At 42.0% G+C, this 8,705-nt stretch overlaps 1 long non-coding RNA gene across 1 annotated transcript; it reads left to right on the plus strand.

Annotated features, from left to right (window-relative positions):
* The first annotated feature begins 6,269 nt into the window (after window positions 1-6,269).
* On the plus strand, window positions 6,270-7,958 carry LOC109488959. Its single transcript, XR_002141868.2, has 3 exons — window positions 6,270-6,384; window positions 7,434-7,611; window positions 7,925-7,958. It is a non-coding gene; the product is annotated as an uncharacterized LOC109488959 (long non-coding RNA).
* The last annotated feature ends 747 nt before the right edge of the window (window positions 7,959-8,705 follow it).

An 8,705-nucleotide genomic window follows, 5' to 3' on the forward strand; every position in this document is an offset into this window, starting at 1 on the left:
GCCAGACTTCCCATCCCAAATTTTGTTTTTTTCAGACCGAAATTCTTTTGTTCGGAACAGATTGGCACCAACGTCTCAAAATTTGCATCAGAGAACAAAGATTCATGTTTGAGTAAAAACAATGAGGACGGCACAGCTTGTGTCTCAAAGGTTCTTCCTGCCCCCACTCCCACCGCTCAGATTCTCTATTTCTAGTCTGCTAGGGGCCTAGAAGCCCGATGAGTCAGACAAGGAACAACTTACTGAGGCGAGGGGTCTCTGGAATGGAAGATGAACCCCAGGGCAAGGAGCCCAAGAGAGCCACTCTGGGGGCTGGGGCAGAGACCCCGGTTTCCCTCATTTCTCGGGTAGGGACAATGCTCCTGAGCTTTAATTTACCCAGTTTGATCCTAAACGAATGGGGTAGTACTGGATATTTTGGAATGAGCTGGACTGATGTAGAAAGAGCACATGTTTTAGAGTCAGAAAACCTGTATCCAGTCTTTGCTGTCTCATATTAGTGATGAGATTTTGGGCAATCACATCCCCTTTCTGGGCCTCAGTCTCCTAACTCTTGAAATGGGAAAATAATCCCCATTTGTACAACTCACAGAGTTCATGTGAAGATCCTTTAAATAATAAATTGGAAATACTTGATAACTGCAAAATATTATGCCCGCGAATTATTTTAATACGTAATAACAGTTACAGGGACATTGCAATTCTGAATTTTATGTTGGGGGCTTAAGTATTGATTCCCACAAGCTTGTGATTATTTAAGGGCTGATTTATGAGCTGCCATGTATTGAGGTTGTGGTATAAATTAAAATTTTTTTCCCATCTGCGCTTGTGCGGCTGGGGCTGAGGGTGGGGGGTAGTAAGCCAGGCAGTCAAAGAATCCGAGAAAGGCGCCTGCCCTGAGAAAGCTGGACCAGATGCCTTAGTCCTTGCTTATTCAAAATCCTTGAGTTAGATATAAAGAAGATATGCAGGTCAGTGTCATAATGATAGGAAGACATCTCGAAGTCCCTAGTGAGCGTGATGAATGACGGAGGTCTCCGAGATGGCCCAGATGGGGAGCTGACCATGCAAGGGATTGCCGGTTGACCAGCGATGTGGAAACAGTGCCACCCAGCACCGAGGGGGATACACAGCGACCAAGAAGGTGGGCACCTTCCCTCTGAGCCCTCTCCACACTATTTGTACCCCTTCCTCCCTTTCTTCCCCTCCCCATGTCTGAATTTCAAGGTCAGGGACCCTAAACCCTGAGAGATAAGAATCAGCAATTCATTGCCCCTCTTCCCTTTTGTCCCGTCCTCCTACCACTCAGTAACAGTGAGGATGCCTAATGCATGTTTCCAGACATTACTCAAATGATATAATAATTCAAAAAAATTTTTTGGGTAGAAGAGCCAAATGACAGCTGTGATATATAAGAAGAGTGGAGCTCTCCCTTCCCCACTCGTCCCGCCCCTGGAGGAAGTGTGGTATACAGTCTCCTCCCTTCTTGATGCATTTACACTCGGATGCATATTAATCACGTAACATTTTGCTGCGTGCTTTTCCCACTAAGTAATATATTTTGGAGATCTTCCTGTTGCCATATCTCTAATGCACTCTGCTTTCTGAGCAATGGATATTCTACCATAATTTACTTACCTATTCCCCTCCCTGTTTCTAGTAAATTAGGTTTTTAGTTTTTTGCTGCTGCACGCAGTCCCATGATGGGCATTCTTGGGTCCGTGTACATGAATTTGAACAATGAGTTGTGTGGGGCACACAAACAACTATATTTTTTTGGAAAGAGCCCTAGGAGGGGAATAGCTGGGTCAATGGATATGTGCATTTGAAATTCTGATGGACATTCTCAAAAGGCCTTCGTCAAGTGCCTTCACCAGTTTATACACATAGTGTATAGGAGAATGTCTGTCTCTCCACATTTTTGCCAACTTATCTATCTTTCTACTTTGGGTTAAATAATTCTCTTTTCTCTGACTAATGCAGCTCTTCATGATTATTAGTTGTGTGTGAATTATTAATTTTCTGTGAATTGCATATTTATTACCTTAACAAATTTTGACAATTGACTTGTCTTTTTCTTTTGGCTTTGTTAGAAACTCTGTACATTCTGAATAGTAATCCTCTATCTAAGTGTGTAATTTAATTTTTTCCCCAAACGAATAGCTAATTGGTCCAGTCTCACTTGCGGATTAGTCCATCGTTTCTCTACTAATTTGAACCACTACCTCGATGGTATACTTAATTTTCATGTATACTTGAGTTTGTTGCTGGGTTTATTTTTCTGACCCACTGATCTCTGTGTTAATACCTGCACCAATACTAGACCGTTCTAACTACTATAGCTTACCATATGTTTTGACATCTGGTAGGATAAGACCAAAATAAGAAACACTGTTGAATTTAGACTGGAATTGCATTGAGAGAGAAATGTGGGGGAAATCGGTGCATTTTCAACACTAAATCTCCCCAACTATGCTTATAACTTCATTTATCTAGGTTCTTGTGTTATTTTATCTCCAAATAGATCTTGCACGCTTAAAATTATATTTGTTTTCTAGGAATTTTATGGTTTTTGTACAAATTTATTTCTTTTAAAATTATTATTCCGTTAATGCTAGTATGTCAGAAAGCCATTGGATCAGGTAAACAGATGTGTCTCTCCATAGTTTTGAACTTCCTTATTAGTTCTGATAGTTTTCTGTTGGTTCCCTAGGATTTTTTTTTTAAGGTGAGCAGTCATATTATCTGCAAAAAGTTAAAATTTGTTGTGTTCCCCCCCCCCTTTCCAAGGTTTAAGTCTATTTTCCTTGCCTTTTTGACTTCTGGGGCAATAATGACTAATATCAAAGACAGCGATCAGTTCTTTCTTGTGCTCATCTTCAGTGGGTATGCTTCCGAGATCCCATCACTAAGCATTTACTTGCTGATGATTCCTGACTGATACCCTGTTTTCTGTTGCTAAATTTCCATTCCATTCCTAACTTACAAGATTTTAAAAAATTAATTCTGAATGCTGAATTTTATTGAACGCCTCATGTATTTATGGAGATGATTAATATTCCTCCAACTCTGTGTTGAATTACAGGATGAATTTCTCTAATGTTGAACTGTCCTTTGCTTCTTGGATCCACTCTCCTTGGACGCAATGTATTCTTTAATATACCTTTGGATTTGATTTTTTAATATTTATAACAAAAGATGTTTGCATCTACATTCCCAAGTGACAATTGGCCATGCTTTTCTACGGTTCTTACTCCCTTGTTCTCATCTCTACCACTACCCTACCGTTACCTACCCTCTATGACCATGCCAGCTTTCGTGCTCTTCTCCAGACACTTCAAAGCCAACATGCTCACTGTTTCCTTGGATTGGGTTATCTTCCCCAAGAGGTTTGTGTGGGATGTTGGTTGCTTTTTAACACTTGGGCACCTGGCCGGTATCACCCCCTTACCTACAGTAGCCACCCTCTGTCATTCTCTATATCCTCCCTGGTGCCATTCTATCAGAAAGTGTATTCTTTACCAGTGTGTTTCCTTGTTTATTATTATTTATTATTATTATTCCTTGTTTTTTCCTACTCAGCTGTCACCCCGAGAGAACAGGTCCCTCTCTGCCTGGGCACTGCTGCGTGTCACAGAATAGATGCTCAGGGAATACTTACGGAATGGAGAAGCATTTTTGTTGTCATTTTGTTTTTTCCAGACAAGGGGCGTGGAGACAGTGTCTCTCCATCCCTTTAGCTTCGGAATATGTTGAATTTTGTCTTCTTCATGGCATGAGAGTTGGTTGGCACAGGACGCTAATACTGACGTGCCAGCCCCTGCGTGTGCAAAATGGAGACAAGGCAGGTGCTCACGACTTGGCATTTTTAAGGGCACTGAACGAGAAATGTATACAAAGTACTTCTCACTGTGGCAGACGTGTAGGTAGCCAGTGTCCACGAAATGCTTGCTATTTAGGCCTTCACACAAAGTGGAGGGGCCTACCTGAGTCTCAGTTTCTCCTCACTGTCCAAGGCAGACAGGAATCCTGCCTGCTTAATCACAGGGTGATATGAGGATCAAAGATGGCATGGAATTTGAAAACAGTGAAGTGTCATGAGAATATTGCGATTCTTTGTTAAAAGAAGCTGGGAAGCAGTGTGTCCTGTCGGCAGAGAATAGACCAGGGCTGGACCGCCCTAGGCTCAAATCCCCACTCTGGTGTGTTCACCAGCTGTGTGACTTTGGGCAAATCACAACCCCCTCTGATCTTCATTTCCATTGTTATTGCTGTTCATTCTGCAAAGTGATAATAACACCTATTTCATGGGGTCACCATGGGGATTAAATGAAAAGGAATGTATAAAGACCCAGTTTAGCATTTTTTGCAGAAGTGGGTATTTAATAAATGATACCTATTAATATTATATTTGTATGAAAAGGATTGGCAAGCCACGATTTAGAACATTCTCTTTCCAATTTCCCATCATCGAAATAATCACACTTCTCACATCCTCACTGGCAGATTTCACAGCTAGTGCATTCAGGAAAAGTTATTTATTTGAATAACAAATTCTTTGCCCATTCCCCAAACAGCACATTGGAGCAGGGGTTGTTAGAGGTGGGCAGTGTGGGGTGGTGGGAAGAAATGGGGTGATGGTGGTCATAGAGCTAACATGGGTGGGGCACTCGCTGTGTTCCAGGCACACCCTCGTTCATCCTCATCTTACAGATAAGAAAGCAGAAGCCCAGAGAGGCTAGGTAACTTGCCCGATGCCACATAGCATCAGAGGCAGAGGCCAGACCTGAGTCACCAGCCCGACTTCAGAATCTTCGTTCTAGTTAGTGTTAAAATTGGGTCTAGCAGCTCTTCGCTTACAGCTCGCACAGCAATGGGAGAGCCCTAGGCCCCCGCTGTGTTGCTTTTCATGGCTATAGGTTACTCGCTCACAGTATGGGCTTGACTGATGCTTTTTTGAATGAATGACAAATCAATGAATAAATGCATAAACAAATGTAATCTTCCTCTGAAGACCCCTGTAAACAAGACCATATGAGTATGCTGTGAGACCATACACTTGGAGGAGTGTAAGAGTGTGGTGTGAACAAGACTACAAGGGATCACAAAGAGAACCATGCCATTCACTTTCAGCCCAGAACTCTGGGTAATGATCACTCTTAGCATCTATTCTTGGCATAGGTTTCCTCCTATTAATTATATTAATACATGTGGCAGGCTGGCCGGTGGCTCACCAAACCTAGACTGTATTTCCCAGCTTGTTTCCCACCGAAGCGTGCTATGACAAGGATTCCTGCCAATGGGATAGGACTGGAATGATGGGTATCACTTTTCGGATGTGGTGATTGAGAGGTAGGTGTGAGCCTTCTCCCTCCTTCCATTTTCCTCGCCTGCTGGCTGCAGGTAGAGCATCCGGAAGCCCCAGAGGGCAAGGACAGAGCCACAGTGTGGAAAGGGCCCAGGTCACCGGAAGACTGCTCACCAACCAGCAACACCTGTGTTGGATGTTCACGCGAGCCACATGACGTTTACCGTGTTCGGCCGCTGAAATTTGGGGGTTTATTACAGCTCTGAGCCTAATTTTACTCAAAACCCTGATTCCTTCTGAATTATTGAATCTCCTTATAGAGTTTTAGGTATATAGGTTGGTTTGTCTTGTGGTTGAGAACTTGTGAAGGCATAAATAATTAATAAAAAGTAGAACTCTGAGAAGGATGCCCTAGAAGTTCCTTCCCCCATCTAATGAGGGTCCAGAAATAGTCCTTACAATTTACAAAGCAGTTTTACCTAATCACATAACCCTCATAAGTTAGTGGTGTATTTGTTATTAAACGGTGGAGGAGATTAAAGTCCAGTTAAGGGGTTTCCCTCAGGTCCCCCAGATGGCAGTTCAGGGGCCGTGTGGGGGCTCCAACCTCGTCTGTCCAGCCGTGCATCCTCAGCTCTTTTGTCACAGTGAAGTAATAAACGTGCCGTTCTCCGGGGGTAAGTTCCCCTTCGGTAAATACGGTGTGTGAGATGGTTCTGACAAGTGTCTTGTCCTTTCCTTCTTTACACCTTTGTCTCTGCCAGAGTTTCTTTGGGATGGAGTGCCCAAAGCTTGTGATTAGAAACAGCTGCAGAAACAAGAGGAAAACATCTTCTAAAAATAAGTCGCGCCTTGGAACACAGTGTGCCCCCACTTGCAGGAGGTGGATGGGGGTGTGCGATCTAGAGAGGCCACGGGGAGAGCTCTGGTTCTCACACACAAGGTGACTGTGTCTGTTCTCAGCTGCTCCCGGGAGCCTCCGCGAACTGGATCTCAGGATGGGGGGCAGAAAAACTGGACTCACCCTTCCACTCAGGAATGTGAAGACTTCCTTCAGGAGTTCGACTGTTTCTAAGGTAGAGCCTAATTAGCCCAAGGAGATAATGTTAGTCAATTATATGGTTGGTTCAAAAGTATTTAATGATACAGGAAAATGCTCACCAAAAAAAAAAAAAATCAGGTCATGAAATAATATGATGCAAAATGGTCTGATCAAGAAATTATTAAAATTTTATACAGCTGCACACACACTTGGCAAAAAAGACCAAAAGAGGAGGCACCTCAAGGTAACAGGAGTTATTTCTGGATGATGAGAGATCAAAGTTGAAATGCATTTATTTTTAAATTCCTTTCTATCATTTTAAATTTTTGTAAAATAAACATACACTATTTTTATAATCAGAAAAAAAATGTTGTAAGACAGAGTAGAGGTTGGTTTTTCCTGAATTGATTTAATTTTAAGGTTTTTGCTCATTTTCAAATTATAGCTTTGTTGGGAGAGAAAAGAAAATTAAATAAGCTACAGAAATTTTGCCAAAAATAATAAATGGCTATTAATGTTATAAATTATATAATAAGATATCAGATTAAAATTGAAAGCCAGCATCACGGGTTATTCATATAATACTCCACTTCAAATGTTCTCATTTATTTCGAATTGCCTAGCCTGCTTCATAGAGTTCAGATAACACATAAGCTGTTCCATTTTGTCGTTGTTGGGGTTTTGGTTTGGTTTGGTTTTCCTAAAAAATTATACAAGCAAACAAATACAACCCTTCATAGAGAAAATTAAAAACCAAACCAGATGACCAAACACAGGTGGGTACTTTTGACAGAAAGTTAAGAATCTCATTTTCTAAAGTGTTATTTACAAGAAAATAATCATGTTCTTTCTGTAGGTAAGTGAACAAAGGCCAAAAGTGTATTTTGTTCATAAAAATATAACAAATGAAATAACAAATGGCTGCTAACCCTGACTAGCAGGCAAAGCAGTCACAATACACACAGCTATGAGAAGCCCCAAATGCTGACAAGCATAGTTGTGAAGCTGGTGGTCTTCTGACGGCCTTCTTGGGATCTCCTTACCCCTCGAGAGACACCACCACTCTGAGACCTTTTCTTTCAGTTGTCTCCACTGGGGAAGTCGGCTGTGCAGACAACTCAACAGAAGCAAAGGCTAAAGGAAGACAAAAACCAATTCCAGTATTTTCTCTGAGTGTAAGGAAATAAGACTTGAAAAAACCAGTGATCGACTGAACAGGAATGGAAGGAAATTCTGGCACTCCAGCTTAATGGAATACAAGGTAATGATTATAATCGCAGTGACGAGGAGCACATTGAACTATGAGATAGATTTATTATAACGTACCAAGTGTGAAAGAACATGCAATCCGATTTCTGCTATGACGGCTGTGATTTCAGTGTAAAATCCTATGGGCCTATGATCGGGGATAGAGAGGAAGAGAGAATGAAAGCAGTTGCATCTTGGTGAGGTCATAAAGGACCTTCCTCCTTGCTTAAACATTTAAAAAATATATATTGTTTTGAATGTGTGTTTTATTTTTATTTTATCTATTTTTTTATTAAAGATTTTATTTGTTTATTTGACACACTCAGAGAGAGAGAGAACAAGCAAGGGGAACGACAGGCAGAGGGAGAGGGAGAAGCAGGCTCCCCACCAAGCAGGGAGCCCGATTCGGGGCTCCATCCCAGGACCCTGGGATCACGCCCTGAGCCGAAGGCAGACGCTTAACGACTGAGTCACCCCGGCGCCCCTGAATGCGTGTTTTAATGAAAAGAGAGAAGATTAATATTTCTGCTCATCTCCGTAAATAAAGTCTTCTAAATGTGAGATCCTGTGAAATTTGAGTTGATTTAATTTTGGTTTAGAAATTAAAAACTGATTAAAAATGACTATAATCGGTTAATTAAATGTTTGTCGAGCTTTGTATTTGTTTTCTGTGGCCTTAGTAAGAAATCGCTACAAACGGAGTGGCTCAAACAACACCTGTGTACTGTTTTATGTTGCTGCAGGTCAAGAGTCAGACACAGGTCTCATTGGGTCACGGTGTTGGCAGGACTGTGTTCTTTCTGGACTCTCCAGGGGAGAATCTCTTTCCTTGCCTTTTCCAGTGTCGAGGGGCTGCCTGCGTTTCTCGGCTCGTAGCCCTTTCCTCCATTTTCAAGGCCAGCAATGGCAGGTTGAGTCACATTCCATCACTCCTACCCTCTCTTCTGTCTCTTCTACTTTTAAGCACTCATGTGATTAGACTGGGCCTACCAGGATAATCTCCCTATCTGCAGGCCAGCTGATCAGAACCTGAATTGTATCTGAAACCTCAATTCTCTTTTGCCAAGTGAGGTAACCTATGAATTGTTAATTCTGCCTGCCATAAGG

The sequence above is a fragment of the Ailuropoda melanoleuca genome, chromosome 7 (genome assembly GCF_002007445.2).
Source record: "Ailuropoda melanoleuca isolate Jingjing chromosome 7, ASM200744v2, whole genome shotgun sequence".
NCBI classification, from domain to species: domain Eukaryota; kingdom Metazoa; phylum Chordata; class Mammalia; order Carnivora; family Ursidae; genus Ailuropoda; species Ailuropoda melanoleuca.